Consider the following 17,542-nt stretch of genomic DNA (forward strand, 5'->3'; position numbering starts at 1 on the left):
GGACCTTCCTATGTGGGTTCCTGCAGCACAGAGCATTGGGTTCCCACCGCGCCACTGCCACCAGCCCTCGAACTTCCTCCTTCTAAGCTGGGAGAAATCACTAAATGGCGTCAAGGAGGCAATACCGTTTAGAAATGGCAGAGAACGGTCGTGGAGGGACTACAGTTAGAGAGTACAGAAATAGCAGGGACTTGCTACGATACTTCAAGGGGAACGAATGAAGGCCTGAGCTAAGCTGGAAGCCAGGGTGTGGGGGCAATTCACCTTTCAGAAGCAAAAGCAGCAGAACCTGGGGACTTAACAGGAGGAGGGATGGCTCCCTGGTTTCTGGTTTAGGAAGTCAGAGTGGATGGTGGTGATTCAAGGAACAGAGTTCGTGCAAGTGGGGAACATAACTTCCTTTTTGGGCGCAGAATGAAGATAAGGGGCTGAGCGCGTAGGGGAATGAGTATTTGTGAGTGTTGGGAGAGGAGTCAAAGCAGGCTCTTCCCAAAGCTAAATGGAAGAGCCGTTTAGCTGATCTGCTATTTCCTGTTGCCACCTCTCCTCCTCTTCAGGGTGGGAATATTTAAAGACTCTCCAAAGGCAGAACAAATTACTACCAAGGCTTCCTTCGTGATTTCTGTGAGGCGTTAAGAACCGTATCTATATTGCCTCATCTGATCTGCACAATGGTCCTATAAAATGAATATTATCATTTCTAGTTCACAGATGAGCAAATTGAGATCGGAGGGATTAGGTAATGTGCTAAAAGCCTCACAGAGCTGATACCTCTTTATGAGAATGAAGACAATTTCAGGGAAGGAAAAGAACTTTACGTTGTAAACATTTCTGGTTGGGGGAAGGTGGGGTGACAAGAAAGTGGATAAATAAATGCACGTTGGTAGTCGTGTTAACACTTTATACTTACTGTGTGTTTATGCTTTCATAACATGGTCACATTCCTTATCGTAGGTTTCCCTCCACACAGCTCCATAAGGCAGCATATGGGAAGACGCTGGATAGCGCCCCCCTCAATCAGTCAGTGGACATTGGTTAGACATGGCGGTGAGGAAGCATGCCTGCAGGAAGTGTGCTTTGCGGTCGTGCTTACGGGTCTTCAGTTAGTGAGAGCCACTGTAGGGGATGCCACGCAAAGGCACGTGTGCCAGGTGCTAAGTGACAGCTCTACGTCATTAGTCTTCCAACTGTGCTCCATGGAAACGCCAGACCCTATTGACCACAGCCATGGCTCTCAAAAAGGTGGGATGGTTTTGCCCTCTAGGGGAAACCGGGCAGTGTCTGGAGACTCCAGTGTCTGCTCTGGAGTGTGTGTGTGTCTGCACTGCTGGCCTCTGGAAGGTGACAGGCAGGGAAGTGACCGGCATCCTGTGACACACAGGACGAACCCTCCAAGGATTATCTAGCCCCAAAAGGTGACAGTGGGGAGGCTGAGAAAACTGCTCTAGGCTAATGCAGTCACTTGACCTGAATTTCACTTTTAAAATCTTTTAAAATTACACTTTATTTAAAAATAGTTCTAGGGAACCAGCAGTTAGCGTAATGGCTATGTCGCTGGACTCCCACGTAGTCGACCGCGGTTCGCGTCCCGGACCCGGTGGCTTAAAACTCACGCCGGGTGCGTGTGCGTGCGTGCCCAAGATCCCGAGAGAATGGAGGAGAAGGGATTGCGGCGTGACCATCCCCCCTGGGGGGTGATTTCTCGCTTTCTGTCTCTATGTCTCTCTCTGTCTGTCTGGCGAGCGCACGCGCCCTACAGTGAAAATCTCTCCAAAAAAAAAAAAAAGTTCTAAAAAACAGATATGCCAAAGTTATTACATACTAAATTTTAACACATTGGACTCACCTAAGGGCTAAATTGTGCTGCCACTTTAAATGACTTTGTGAAGAAGTTAAACTAAATCTTCCTGGCATGGTGAATATAAAGAACAGTTTTGGTTGAGATTATTCACTCTAAATATCCTAAAATTTCCAAGTGAGTCATTATTTTAAAAAGAAATGAACCATTTCCAATTTTTTATTTGTCTCTATCAAGGTTTTCTTAATAAAATATAGAAATAAATTTGGAAGTGGATATGATACTGTAGTCTCCTACAACACTCAATTTCATATTTTTTGTTACTTAACGGCTTAACTGATTGACTTTATAGGTAAATGTTATTAAGTTGAAATGCATAAACTTGTGGTCAGTACAGCGAAGACACTGTACTCCACAGGCTGGGACTACGTGGGAGGCCCAGGTCCAATTCTAGGTCTAACTTAAAGGTTGGGTGCGGGGGCATGCCCCTGTAATCCCAGAGCCTAGGGGAGGCTGAGGAGGGAGGATTGTGACATGGTGCAACTCTGTCTTAAGAAAATAAGTGCAGGACCAGCAAGCAGGTGGTTCAGAGGTTCAAGTAGCTGGATCTTCTCTGGCCCAACTGTGTGGTTTGAGTTCTGGACCCAACAGCTTAAAAAACATGCTGGATGCAGGTGTGTGCATGCTCAAAAGCCCAAGAAAACGAATGGAAAAGAACGGATTGTGGTGTAGCCATCTTCCTGGGGGTGATTTCTTACTCTCTCTCTCTTTCTTTCTCTGTCTCTCTCTCTGGTGAGTGCACATGCCTTATAAGCAAAACTAAAAACTAAATAAATGAACGTTTAAAAATAAAATAAATATGAATGAATGGAATATTATTGATAGTTTCCTCTGGAAGGAAACAAAAATACCTGTGCCACTAAGACAAAGGCCTATGCCCTGGCTCAGAGCCGAAGGCCTGTAGCCTGCTCCTCCTTTGACAAGCAGCACCAGCATTGTCGAGGGCTTGGTACGGATGCAGAGCCCCAGACCCCAGCCAGACTTCCAGAAGCAGAATTTGGGTTCAGTGAGACGGCACATGAAGTGCTGGTCTATAGGGCTTCACAAGAGAGAATGCAAGTAGGGACAGTAGGAACAGGGACTGCAGGCAAAGTGGGATTTCTGCAGGGCATGGCTCCAGCTGCCTGGAAGAGGGCAGTCCAGGTGAGGAAAGCGGCAATTTGAAGGGGCTGGGAATAGACAGCCCTGGCCAGACAGAGGGTTCTGGCAGCAGAACCCTTAGGAACAGTTTAAAAAATTGGGAGGCGAGAAGGAGCTGGTGCTGAGAGCTGCTTCTCGGGGCTGCTTCAGGCAGGCCAGGCTGCGCCTTACCTTGTGGACAGAGCAGTCGCCTCCACCAAATTCCAGGCCAGGATTGCCCACCACTTAGCCACCATGAATCAATTACTCCTGCAATCGCCCCAAGTCGTTGGGGCTCATTATCTCCAATTTCTAGATGGGGAGCCAACCACTTCCGAAGCTGTAATTACTGAAGGTCAGAGGGCACCTGAGGCAGGAAGTCTGGTCTGTAACAGCACATTCTTGGGCCTCCCAGCTTCTCCCTCCCAGGGAGCACAGAGGAGCTCTCTCAGATGCTGGGAGTCCTTCCAGGGCTTTGGGGGTTCCTAGAGATCCCAGCAAGGAAAAGGGGCTATTGTCTCTTCCCTTGGGCCAGGCTCTGGGAAAGAACATGCCTCTAACCTCAGGTGGGGGAGAGGCAGCTGCTGAGAGGGTTTGCTGGAGAGAGACTGGGGCAGGTGGCCATGGGAGTAGTGGGGTGCTAGAGAGGACGGGAGAGGAGGCAGCTACACAGGGGAAGTGGGTGTCCCAGAAAGAAGGTGGGCCTGTCATGGCTATCTAGTCTGGCAGGAGAAGACTTCAGTTGGGTAAAGAAACCATCTAGTTTTCTTATGAATGGAAATGGGCCTAACCAGACCCTGTGTGTCCAGTGAGTTTTCTGCAGCCCATTTAGAAGCCCTGGGAAGCAGGCTCTGAGCATGGCTGGTGACCTGAAGCCTCAGCTCTGATTAGGGCTGTAGACCAGCCCTCATGTCACTAGGACTTGCGTAGGGTCAGTTTTTTCTTGACCTCTTGAGTGGGCCAGGGAGATCTCTAAGCTCAGGCAAAGGACTTGGCTCTAGAAGAGTCAGGGACAGCAGCTATATCCCTTCAGGCTACCCTCGGCCACCACATCCTGAAGGAGATGCCTCAAGGCTGGGGCATCCTCCTTGCTCAGGTCTGCCCAGAGCACACCCTGCTGCCCAGTTGGGGCCCTTTACCTCTGCCTTGAGGCTGATTCATCAACTCCTAGAGGTCCAGGTTTCTGGGCCAGTCGAGGCTCTGCCTCTTCCCACGCTGCCCTTTGATTCCTGGTTAATGACTCCCAGCTGTGCAGGGCCCAGAGTTTGTTCAGAGTTCCTGTGAAGAAAAGGCTCTGAAATCTGAGCCCTCTACAACAGGAGGACACCTTTGGGAAGAGAGCCCAGGCAGAGCAGCACTGGCCTGGGGCATCCCCACAAGGGTGGAAGAGAAAGGCCTTGGTTGCCTGGGGGAGACCAGGAAAGCCACCCCTACCTCTTGGCCAGGCCTCAGGCATAAGACCTGCCACCGTGTTCAGGAAATAATCTTTAGGGCAGGTATCAGAGTAAGGAGTGTAGGACTTCTCCAGGGCAGAGAAGTTTCTTGCTTCTCTCCTAAGTTCCTGAAACCTACTCTTCTGGGACATGAAAAAGCTTCGTGCGAACATCCGAGCAAGGGGTAGCATTAGGCTGAGAACATCTCAATCGAAGACGTACCTTTGGGACCTTCTACAAGTACGACTACCAAGGCAGGGATGGAGGAGGTGGCGATGGCCGACAGAGGGGTAAAGATGAACAGGGAGGCACTAAGGGTGCCACAGGTGGGGGTGCTCCAAAATCTCCGGGGGAGTCCATCAGGGGGATGAGGGGCAGAATGGAGAAAGGAAGACAGTGAAGTTCAAATCTGATGGCTTAGCTGGTGCACCGGGTACCTGTTCTTGGCTCTGTTGGAGAAGAAGCCCCCCACCCATGTTCCCATCACCCTGGGTGGGCTGGACTGGATGCAGGCTGCTCAGCCAGGCATCCAGCAGCACCTGTGGGGAGGCTGAAGCCTGCCCGCGCTAAGTGTCTGGGCTACGGTGGGCCCAGACAAGTGTGGCAGAGCCAGATGATGGGCACAGTCAGCCTTTTGTATCCACAGGATCCATAGCCACAAATCTGGCCAATTGTAAATCTAAAATATTTTTAAAAGACAAAGTAAAAAACTTGTATAAAAAGTAACAACACAACAACAAAAAACAATAAAACCCAATGTAACATAACAGCTATTTACATAATATTTCCATTGTATTAGGTATTATTCTAAGTAACCTAGAATTGATTTTAAGTATACAGGAGGATGCACAACGCTTACATGCAAGCACAGCACTTTTATGTAAGGGACTTGAGCATCTGCAAATTTTGGTGTCCACAGGGGTCCTTGAACCAGTCCCCTGTAGATACTAAGATACGACTACACGATGTTAGCATTAAAAAATTGCACTATCGGGGGCCAGCAGGTGGCATGGTGATTAAGGCACTGGACTCTCACATGGCCTATCACAGTTTGAGTTCTGGACCTGCTGGCTTGCCAATCACATTGGGTGCGTGTGCATGCATACCCAAAATCCCAAGAGGAGAATGGAGGAGAAGGAATTATGGCATGGCTATCCCCCAGGGGAGTGATTTCTCACTTTCCTTCTCACTGTCTCTCTGTCTCTCACCGATGAGCACACAAGTCCTACGGAAAAAAAAAAACAAAACAAACAAACAAAATCATACTATTGGGACGGCTCGTGGTCTGGTGGTTAAGGCAGTCAATCCCACATGGCCCCACTGTGCAGTTCGAGTCCCAAACCTAAATTCTTGAGAAATGCCAGGCACCTGTGCATGTATGTCCCAAATCCTGACTGGGAGAATGGAAGAGGAGGGATTGTGGCGATCATTCTTGGTGGGTAGTATTTTGCCTCTCTTTCTCTGTCTCTGAAAAGCGCATGCACCCTCTGGCAAAATAAATAAATAAATAAATAAATAAAAATAAAATCCACACTATTCTTTAAGTATATGGAGAAATTCTCATGATATATTTATAATTGAAAAAGCTTAGTAGACGGGGCCAGCAGATGATGTAATGATTATGTCACCAGACTCCCCCATGGCTGACTACAGTTTGAATCCTAGACCCGGTGGCTTAAAACTCATGCTGGGTGTGTGTGTGTGCATGCCCAAAATCCTGAGAGGGGAAGGAATTGCGGTGTAGCTATCTCCCCTGGGGGGATGATTTCTAGCTTTCTGTCTTTCTGGTGAGAGCTATAACCTATAGCAAAAATCTCTCTTCAAAAAAAGAAAGAAAGAAGAAAAAAAAGAAAAGAAAAGGCTAGTAGAACTGGAATCCAGTTATTCTGCTGATACACACACAACCAGGCCAGAATTGCAGAAACAGAACCACACCCCCGCATCCACATTGGCTATCTCTGTGCACTTGCATTGTGGGGAACATTTATTTTCTTCACGTCTGTCTATGTCTTTCAAATTTCCTGTAGTCAACATGTCTTGCTTTTGTAAACAGAGAACACAATAATTGTCTATTTAAGCGGTAGCACTAGTTCTATTTAAACTGGTGGTTCTGTTTGAAGTTTTGAGGATTTCGGAGGCTGTGGTGAATGATAAGAGGACTTAGTGGACTCTGCCGTTGCCTGCCCTTCCCTCTTCTTTCTCCCCAGCAGAGCCCCCATTTTGCTCCAGTGTTGTGCTCTGTCTTGCACGTGCCCCTCCAGATGCTCTGCCCACGTCTGTCTTCCTCACTGTGTGCCTGGGGTGGAGGCTGACCTTTGTGGAATACATTGCAAACTCCGGCTGGCTAATAGTGGACGCAGAGGGAGATCAAAGAGAGACCAGCCGCTGAGTCCCGGGTACTGGCCTCTTGGCGTCCTCCCTATGGGTCAGCTGTGTCTCTCTCCTGAAGGGTGTGGCTCCGTCACATGGCCTCTCCACACAGCGCTCCATCTTTCATTCTCTCCGTGCTGGCCTCGGGATGGTGTGGTGGGCTGAAGGTAGCCACAAAAGACATGTCTGCCTCCTAATCTGTGGATCATTTAAAAATACTAGATAGCTTTGGACAGGTATCAAATGATTTCACAAGAATAGGTGGTTACTTTAGTTTTTTACCAGAGTTCTGAGAGAAGGGACACAAAGGAATGAACAAGGATGGAGACACAGCCATAAAATGTGGGTCTGGAAGGTTGACCCATATGGGAAGGTTCTGGGTGTGTCTAGAAACCCCCTGAGTATACCAGGTCTATGTGCCCATGATCCAGGGCTGCTGGGGCAGGGGAATGCTCTCTGTGTCTCTTCTTCATGAAAGAAAGACATTTAAAAAAAATAATAAGGAATAGAGGAATTAAGAGAATATTGCTTAAGAAGACGGGAACAGGTGAAATATTGAGCAAATCCCTGGCAATAGGTTGTGTAAGGGGCCTGAAGACAAATCACCCACTTTCACCTCTCCTCTGTTCTAGTTCCTATCTCCTCTCAGCCTTCCTCTCTTAAATGCTTCATACAGGCCAGCCTCATTCAAGAGCTTCTGCAAGGTAGGTTTGCTCCATGGGACATGGTTCTACACGACACACCTAGAAAGTTCTGCGGTCCAGCAGGTTTGGGAAATTGTGTGACCTGAAAGCCTTCAGAGAGTCACAAGTAAGTTAGCCTGTTATGGCCTCTGACAAGTCCTGCAGTAGGAAATCCTCATGAGCCGGCACTTCCCAAATCTTTTTCAAGGAGCTCTTCAGTGCCTGTGAATTGTCAGCCCTTCATAACGGACTCTGAGAAGTGCTTATCCGATGCTCAAGGTTTTCAGTTAATGTTTGTTATTGAGTTTTAGGTAATAGCATCCCAATATTTGTTTCTTTGGCTTTCTCTCTAGCTAATTGCGTGTGAGCAGGGAAGAGAAGCGGCACCCGGCAACCTGGACTCTCAGCTGCTTCTTGTCGGCTTTCCTGGCAGGCACCTGGATGGGAAAGGCTAGGAAAGGCTCCTTACTTCCTAGTTAGCAGACCAGCCACAGACCGCATCGAGGCTCTCTTCTTTATTGATCTGGAAACTTGGCAGCTGGCTTCTGCTGAGTTGTTCTCAGCAAAACTTGGCCCCTTTTAAAGCAGTAGGCTCCTTAGTAAGCACCATTTCATTATCCTGTAATCTTTGGAAAAAGCCCAAACATCACTCCTCCCCAAGGAGATGTGGTTTAAGAAAACTGCTATTGTTCCTGGCCAGAAAATACTTCAAATAGAAACATCACAGATGTAAATGGATGTTCTGGAGGTTGTCTGGAAGCCACCAAACTACTAAATATGTGAGACCACAAGAGAAAGGCAGACCCAAGGGCTCGTGTAAATCTTTGCAATTCATAGTGAGCTCTGTGAGCCAGAAGCACTGGTACCACCGAGAACGCATTACAAATGCGAATCCAGGGTTCCACTCAAGACCTGCAGCTGTGGCTCAACTGTGCCCGCTCTGAAACCCACTGAAATTTGACTCCCAATATGGCAGTGTTGGGAGGTGGAGCCTTTAAGAGATGATTATGGATTATTGAGAGATGATTATGGCCTTTAAGAGATGATTATCCATGGTGCAGCAGTTATAGACTGCTCAAAAGAAGCCTGAGATCACATGACCACCTGAGTTCAAATCCCTGGCTTGGTCAGCCTGAAACAGGATGACCACCCAATATCCAATCGGTTGGAAGAAGGGGATCTCAGGGTAACAAGATCCTCTCTTCCTCTCACACACACACTCTGTCAGGAATAAAGGAAAATAACACAGACTTTTAAAAAGATGGATTAATATCTCCCTCCTGAGACTGGATTAGTTCTTGCAGAAGTGAGTGCATTCTCATGAGAGCCGGTTGTTGTATTGGTAAATTTGGCCTTCTTGGCTTTCTCTGGCTTCCTGTCTTGAGATGTTGTCCCTTTGCACATGCCTGCCTGCCTTTCCAGCCCTCTGCCATTTTCTCTCTTTTTATTTTTTGGGAGAGAAAGAGCGAGAAGGAGACAGGTATTTTTGACAGGGTCTCCCCGGCCCTGAGGAGCTGGAATTATGGGTGCCACAAATGTGCCAGCATATTTGAGTTGGCCTGGACACTGAACCCGGGCCCCTCATGTAGCTTCCAGCTTCCCAGGTGGTGGCGCTATCTGTGTACCACCATGGCTGTTCCCTCTCCCATGTTTTGACACAGTAAAGGCCCTCGCTGGAAGCCACCAAATGTAGCCCTCAGATTTGAACTGTCCAACCACCAGAATCATGAGCTAAATAAACATCTCTTCTTTATTAATCACCCGGCCTCAGGTATTCTGTTACAGCAACACAGAATGGACTAGACACTTCCTGAAGCAGAATCTGCACTTGAAGAGTTCCCCCAAGTGATCTGTATGCACACCACAGTGTAAGAAATATCAGGATCCGTTCCATGCCTCGTTCGTTTATTCATTTATTCTCCACTGATTATTGAGCACCCCACTATATTCCAGACCCTTTTTGAAGTATTGGGGACATAGTGATAAATGCAGGTAAGTTCCTGATTCTCATGCAGTTTACATCTTGTGGGGCAGATGGACATAAACACATTTAAAACAGAAGATTCCAGAAAGTAATAGTGCTTGAAGAAACAAGAGGCTAGCAGATCAGAAAACAACTTGGAGTGGGGGGTAAGATACCATGGTCTGAATAGAGCCCCGTGTGGTGAGGAGAGCCCTGTGTGGTGAGGAGAGAGAGCCACATGGTGCTCTGGGGCAGGAACGTTTCTGGCAGGGGACACAGTGGGACCAGAAACTGGCCCAGTGGTACAAGCAGTAACTTACTGACTTACTAACTTACTGGAAGGAAGCCACAGGTTTGGATCCTGAGTTGACCTGAAACGCACTAGGTGAATATGTGTGTACACGCTCTCGTGGGTAAAAATAAAGAATAAAAAGAAAGAAAAGAACAAAATCCCCAAGGAGACTGTGGGCTTGAGAATAGAGAGAAGGAAGGATAAAGCCTAGTAAATTAAGAAACTTTGAGGTCAGAGAGATAGGGAAGAGCTAAACTGTGTCACCAACAGTTCTCTAACTTGCATGTGTCCGAACCACCTGGAGGAGGGCTTGTGAAAAAGCAGATTTCTGGGTCTGCAGGTTCTGATTCAGTAGTTCTGGGGCAAGCCCAAGAATCAAGATTTCCAACAAGTTCCATTTGATGGTGATTCTGCTGGTCTAGAGACCACATTTGGAGTGGAAGCTCCAATGATGTAGAGATTTGTGGGTCCTTGAAAGGAGTTCAGTGTGATGGAAGGCCATCGGAGTCTAAGCAGGGGAGTGACAAGATCTGATTTTTGTATTCCCCTCTCACCCTGAGAGGAGCAGAGCTTCTTTGACATCTGCTATCCCCTGGGCACGCATCCCCCGGATGTGCTTGCTCATCACCTGATTAGATTCAATTTCCACCTCTCTCTCCATTTCCTCCTAAACATTTCCATTGTGCCCTCTGGAACCCCCACTCCTTGAGCCATAATCCTGGCATATCTTCAGCCTGTACCAGAGCCTTGTCTCCCCCTTCCTTGGCCCAATTAGAGCCCAGCTAGTTCTCAGGACATGGCATTCATGTGGCCCTTTCTGGCAGAGCATGTTTGATCTCTTACGGTCTGTGAACTTGAAGGCCTGGAGAGAGTGCTGGTGCCTGCTTGTTCTCTGTTGGTGCTCCCAGGACTTAACCCCTATTACCTCTTACAAAACTCTCTGCCCTTTGGAGGAGTCTGCTGCCTTGTTCTACCATTTGATCACATGTCCTCATGCAGTGAGGGACACACCTCCAGCTTCTCTCTGAATAGACCACTTGTCAATCTTGTTGAAGTTAGCCACAGAGATGCCCCATCCAGCACGCTGGCTTCACATTTTCTTTTTCTTTTTTTTTGGAGAGGTTTTCGCTATAGGGCGCGTGCGCTCACCAGACACACACAGAGAGACAGAGAGACAGAAAGCGAGAAATCACCCCCCAGGGGGGATGGCCACGCCGCAATCCCTTCTCCTCCATTCTCCTCTCAGGATCTTGGGCACACATGCACACACGCCTGACATGAGTTTAAGCCACTGGGTCCGGGACGCGAACTGCGGTTGACTATGTGGGAGTCCAGTGACACAGCCATTATGCTAACTGCTGGTCCCTTCACATTTTCTTTTATATTTTTCTCATTTGTTAAGTTTATTTCTTTTGTGAGAATGAGAGTGAAAATGAGAGATAGAGATAAACACATTCAACAAGGCCTCATACTGCAACCCCACCCCTCTAAAAAGCATTCTCCACCAGCCTGGATCATGTGCATGCATGTTCCATGTGTGTGGATTATCCGGGGAACCAAACCTGTCATCTTCCATTTGGAACCAGCACCTCTTGAGCAGTGCATTACTGCTATTCCACCAAGCCAGTTCAACCTTCTAATGACCTTTCTTCCCTTCATCCCACCTCAAGAGTTTATGGTCCATCATCCTAAATTCTCTCTTCAGAATCTCTCATCCTCAGAATTCACTCACCTTCCAATGTTGTCTTCTACAAAATCCTAAACAGACCAACCATCCATTTCTCGGTGCCTGTGTTTAAGCAGCTCAGCATTGCTATGGAAAACTCAAGCAAGCAGACTCCCTTCATGTTAAGTTCATGACCACAGACCTCCAAGGAGTACTCAAGACTGCTAGGCAACATTGCTGTGTTGCTCTGTTAAAACCAGCATTCACAGTTTCTAGGTGACTTTTCCACAGCTTTTGTAACCCTTAAATCTTCCACAACCCTTCCCGGCTTTCCACTTGGGATGGATGGATTCTCTGCATACTTCCCTGAGAAAAGAGTTGCTGTTGAATGTAAACTTTCTCATTTTCCCACCTTGAAATCTATAAGTCCATTTAACATGTGAGCTCTTCTTCACTCAGCTCAGATGTATCTGCCTCCTGTGTCACCGGTGTTCCGAGTGGCCGCCCCGTGTTCATTCACTTATTCTACATCGGCACTTTCCTCTCTGTTGGCTCATTTCTATTGGCGTGCATGTGCACACACACACACACACAAACACACATGCACACACATGCACATACATGCTTCAGTGTCTCCTTTCTGTTTCTTCTGTAGTTTATGTTTCTACTTCTAAACAATACAGCTATTTTTAGCTTCTCAATTTTAAACACTTTCTGTTGCCTTCTTGCACCTTCCTCATGTACATTCCCCACTCCTGCCATCCCCGTGTAGTCATATCACCGTTTTTGGCTAAATACATGTTTCGAGTTAGCATTACTATGCTATGAGTACTCACAGCTGAACCACATAGCTGTTTTTTTTTTTTTATAAGTCAACTGTGATTTTCCTGGGGTTACTAATTACCTCACTTTTTCATTGCTTAGTTTTTCTGAGTACCTAGTAGGTTTTTACTAAAATTTCCAATCAAATTGTTCAACCCTTGTCACGAGTCACAGGTACTCAGTCAAGATGGCTTCTTCCTGACGTCTGGCACCTTGTCTGTTACCACTGAAGCACAATTCAATTGGGAGTGAGGACGGTGTGTCACATGTGGTCTCTCCAGCTTGGCAGTTGTAGGGTAGCTCAGGACTCCAGGGGTGAGTGTTCCAGCAAACAAGGTGGAGGCTTCATAGCCATTATGACTTTGTCTGGGAAGTCACATAGTCACTTCTGCCATATTGCAATGGTCAAAGCAGTCAAAAGGCCACCCAGATTCAAGGGAAAGGGGTGGGAGAGATGACGCAGATTTGATGCCATGTTTTAAACCTCTGCAGACACACACACACACACACACACATACACACACAAATTTCAGTAGAATATGCTTGGGAAAAAAATCTCAAAAAACTGGTAGGGTGACTGGAGGGAGACAGGAACATGAAGAAAACCTACATCGCTCCTTTGCCTATAGATCGCTTTGTGCCTTCTGAATTTTGTATCACATGCTTGAACGGTATTGTAAAATGTATAAAATGATGGAATATTTTTAACCATATTATAGCTGTCTCTAGAGCTGGTAGTGTCTCTTGAGATTGGTGAGTTCCCAGGATGTTCCAGATCAGTTCTGCCCAATAGAACTGTCAATGACAGAAATATCTCGTCTACACCATCCAGTGTAGTAGCCACTAGTCCCAAGGAGCTATTAAGCACTTGAAATATAACCAGTACAAGTAAGAAATTAAAATTTTAGTCTAATTTCAATTTTAGCAACCACTTGTGACCCATGGCTATATGTTGGGCAGCACAGCTCTGGGGAGAGGGAGGAGCTCATGTAAGTTGGATATGAGGGTGGACAGCATGAGACACCTCAGATTGTGGCCTTAAATAATTTTGCTCAAATACATCCTTAATTTTTTTTGAGAGGTTTTTGCTATAGGGCGTGTGCGCTCGCCAGAAAGATAGAGAGAGACGGAGAGACAGAAAGTGAGAAATCACTCCCCAGTAGGAATGACCATGCCATAATCCCTTCTCCTCCATTCTCCTCTCAGGATCTTGGGCACGCACGTACACTCACCCAGTGTGAGTTTAAGCCACTGGGTCCGGGGACTCAAATTGTGCTCGACTACATGGGAATCCAGCGATGTAGCCATTAGGCCATCTGCTGGTTCCACTTCCTAAAATTTTTCATAATTCTCTAAAAGTTTATTTCTTCCAGGAGTGAGAAACAGAGTGAGAGAGAAACAGGGCCCCACACTGCTATTCACTCCCAGCTTCAGCTAACCTAGATCATGGGCATGCACATGTGCATGTCTGGCATGAACTTGAACTTGAAATTTCCCATGTGGAGCAGCCCCTCAGAGTGTCGCACTAATGGTATGCCGCCATTTGACCCTGCTCAATCTTTTATTTATTTGATTTTTTCAATGCCAGAGGTCACGTGTGCCAGCATGAGAAAAAAAAAGACAGCAAGAGAGACGGCACCCCCAGCCAGGCCTGGTCATGCCACAGTCCTTTTCCCTCCATTCTCTGTCCTGTCAGAGTCTTGGGTACATGAGCACTGTTCTGCTGTGTTGCTGCTAGGCCAGTTCTCAAACGACCGTCAGTCACCTGGGAGCTGGCTTCCTCTGCACAGCACTTAACCATTGCACTATGGGGCCAGACCCCACTAAAACTTAAAAAAAAGGTCAGGGGGTGCACACACTCGTCAGAGACAGAGAAAGTGAGTGAGGGAGAAAGCACCCTCCAGGGCAGTGGTTTTGCCACAGTCCCTTCTCCTTACTGGGATTTCGGTGTGTTCTTCAAGCTGCCAAGATTCCGTGTGGTTGGCCATGTAGGATCTGATTCCTTTAACCAGTAGGTCACAGAGATGGCCTGTCCCACTAAAACAATTTTAAACAACTACAGTGTGTACCCTTCGGAAAAATGAAACTTGACACCTAAATTCTTCATGCTTAGTTTAAAAGGTTATTTTTGTTAGGGGCTATAAAAGATTAAACATTTCATAAGATGAAATAAGATGAGGACTAACTATAATTGGAATAAATATTTTATGAACTGGTTTGATAAAATAAGTTTTAATTACTGAATAATGCAGATGGAATCTGTAAGAAATCATATAAAAACCCTATCCCCACTAACCTATACTGCTTCGGTTGTTCTAAATTTAGACCTCCCAATGTGGGCCATGCTTCACCCTTGATAGACGTGTGTAGAAGACAGGGAGACATGGGAGCCCCAAGGGGGGAAGACTCCTTGATGAATTATTAAAGAGGCGCCTAAACTAATACACCAGTCTCCTCTCTTTTGCCTCTAGGAAGATTTTGCACTCCAGAGCAAGGCTGTAAGATTCCAATGGGTGAGGGGGAATATGGGGCTTCTACGAGACAGTATTAGAAGTCAGTACTTTGGAAGTTAAGATTTGGGTGCAGATTCCCCTTAAATCATCCATGGACCTTTACTCCTTGGAAAGCCTGTACAGCCTCAGGTGACCTTGAACCGCAGTGTGAAGATAGCCACAGTAATGAGATGGAAGCTGGGCTTGGCACCCAGTTACCTGCTTCTTCAGCTTCACATGAAACTTGCCCAGGAGGAAGATGAGGGCTCCCTGGGACCTAGGGGCTGAGATATGATGACATTGCCAGTGTCATGCCCTAGTCCTCTGACCTGCTTTCCATGGCTCATCTGTGTTCTTCAGAAATTAAAAAAAATCCTTTTTTCTTACATTATGCTAGAGGGTGTCTATACACGCAAGAGAGAGAGAAAGAGATGGGAGAGACAGACAGTGCGCAACCCCACCCCACAGAATCAGGGCCTAGTCATGCCACAATTCTTTTCCCTCCAATTCTCCATCCTGTCTGGACCCAGGGCACACACAAACACCAGGTATGAAAGCTACTGAGGCCAGGATTTGAACTCTGGTCAGCCATGTGGGATCTGGCTCCCTCTGCACAGCACCTAACTGCTGCACCACCAGGTTGACCCTTTGGGGGAATTTTTAAGCCTGTTCCAAGGGGAAAGGAGAAAAGACAGGTTTCCTTGTTTCAGAATTGGGGAAGAATAAGCCAGGCAAGACTTAGCTCCGATTGCCAGCATCTCCTGCTGCACCACTCCCGTCCTTACCACTCTTCCTCCCCATCCATCCTGCTATTTCAGATCGAATCCAGAACATGGGTGGGCTTGGAGAATCACAATCGACTAGAATAGAGGAAGGGAACTGGCTCCATGGGCCGCAGTCTCAATAACTAAGTATTAATTAGTGCGTCCTCATCGCAGACCATTCTGTCTGATCCGAGGGTATTCAGAAGGTGACATAGGTGGTCAAGATGACTCCTAAAAGTTCCTGAATTCAGCCCACAGGGTGGTATTTATGTGCCACTTTGGAGATCGATATACCATATGTCAAAAGGTTCAATAGAGAATCCACTTTTTCTGCTGGCTGAGTAAGGAGAAGTCACACTTTCTTTGGTCAAACACTAGATGTACAGATGACTTGCAGCTAAGACTACATTGTATAAGAGATTTTGGAAGCCAAGAACCTTACTCAGTGTGTGTGGTGCATGTCTTGAGCCCTAAGGGTAGAACAGAGCCCTTTCCCTTAGGACTCCCTGCAGTGGGGCAAAAGATCAGAGATGGACTGAAGGGCAGAAGCTCTGTCTTTCCATTGCTGCTCAGAAATCTTCCCCTGGTTTTCTTTCTTGGCTCAGCAATCTGTACCTGGATTATGTAAGTCTGTGTTTGTGTATGACCATCTCGAAAGTATTCACTCTACCGTCTCCACATTGGGGCGAGCTCAGGAAAGCAGCAGGTACTTATGGATTGTTGCTCTATCCCAGGTACTGTGCTAAGCAGGCAACATCTTCCAGATGGGAATTAGCACAAAAGCCCATCCGTCTTACCCCACTTCTCACCTCACTTAAAACCCCACCTCAGGAACTAGCCCCATGGCCTACTGGTCAGAAGAACTGGGTCCCACATGGCTGAACTCAGTTTGGCCCCAGTGGTTTGAGAAACATACTGAGACATGTGTGTGCATGCCCCAAATCCCAAAATGATGGAGAAATGGAAAAGAAGGCATTGCAGTGTGACCACACCCTGTTGGGGGTGTTCCCTCTCCACCTCTCTGTCTCTCTAGTGGCAATTAAAACCAAAAAACACAAAAACCCACCTCGGTCTACTTAGAGTCATGAACTATGCGGGTGACAAAGAAGACAGACATTAGGGCCACTCCCTCACACGTGAGGGCCCTGAGACTACCAGAAAGTGGCAAAAATGGCAGCAATTAAACGTTTAATGATTGGAGGCCAGCAGGTGGCATGATTAAGGTGCTGGGCTCCCACGTGGCTGACCACAGTTTGAGTTCTGGACCCAGTGGCCTGAAAATCACACCAGGCACATGTGCATGTGTACCCCAAACAGGAGGAGAATAGAAGAGAAAAGATTGCAGAGTGGCCATCCCTGACTTAGGGAGTGATTTCGTACTTTCCCTCTCACTGTCTGTCAGGAGGAGAATAGAAGAGAAAAGATTGCAGAGTGGCCATCCCTGACTTAGGGAGTGATTTCGTACTTTCCCTCTCACTGTCTGTCTGGTGAGCATGTACACCCTATGGCAAACACCTTCCAAAATAATAAACACTTCATGATCATTGAGCATCTACATGATGCCTGTCCTGAGGAAAGGCAAAAGGGACCCAGAGATACAGAGCCGCCGAATGAGTTAGATAGAGAACGAGGAAGGATGAGTTAAGTCTGGGAAAGTGAAGGCGCTTCATTTGGCAAGCCCTTTATAATCTTCAGTGGAAGAAACTTAAGCCAGCCATGTATTTTCTCTAATTTTCTGCCTTGGGGGTGACATCTAAAACATCACTTAATAACTTCTACTGGATGTTATATCAATTTGCCTATAACTGTCATTATAAAGAAAAGCAATTGCCTACTATGAACACAGTTGATGTAATAGTCTTTAAGACTTGCATCCACTTAGTCCATTGTACTACCTTGGTAGTTAATGTCCATGTCTTCTTGTAAATGAATTCCATATTAACTCTGTCATGAGATAATTCACTTGGAGCTGGTTCTTTTTCCCTAATAGTTCCCTTCATTAAGCTTTCACTGTCCATTTCCCACAAAACAAGCTTTTTTTGGGGGGGGGGGAATGAAGCAGGACAAACCAACCAGAGGG

This window comes from Tupaia chinensis, unplaced genomic scaffold, assembly GCF_000334495.1.
Source record: "Tupaia chinensis unplaced genomic scaffold, TupChi_1.0 Scaffold000549_1, whole genome shotgun sequence".
NCBI classification, from domain to species: domain Eukaryota; kingdom Metazoa; phylum Chordata; class Mammalia; order Scandentia; family Tupaiidae; genus Tupaia; species Tupaia belangeri.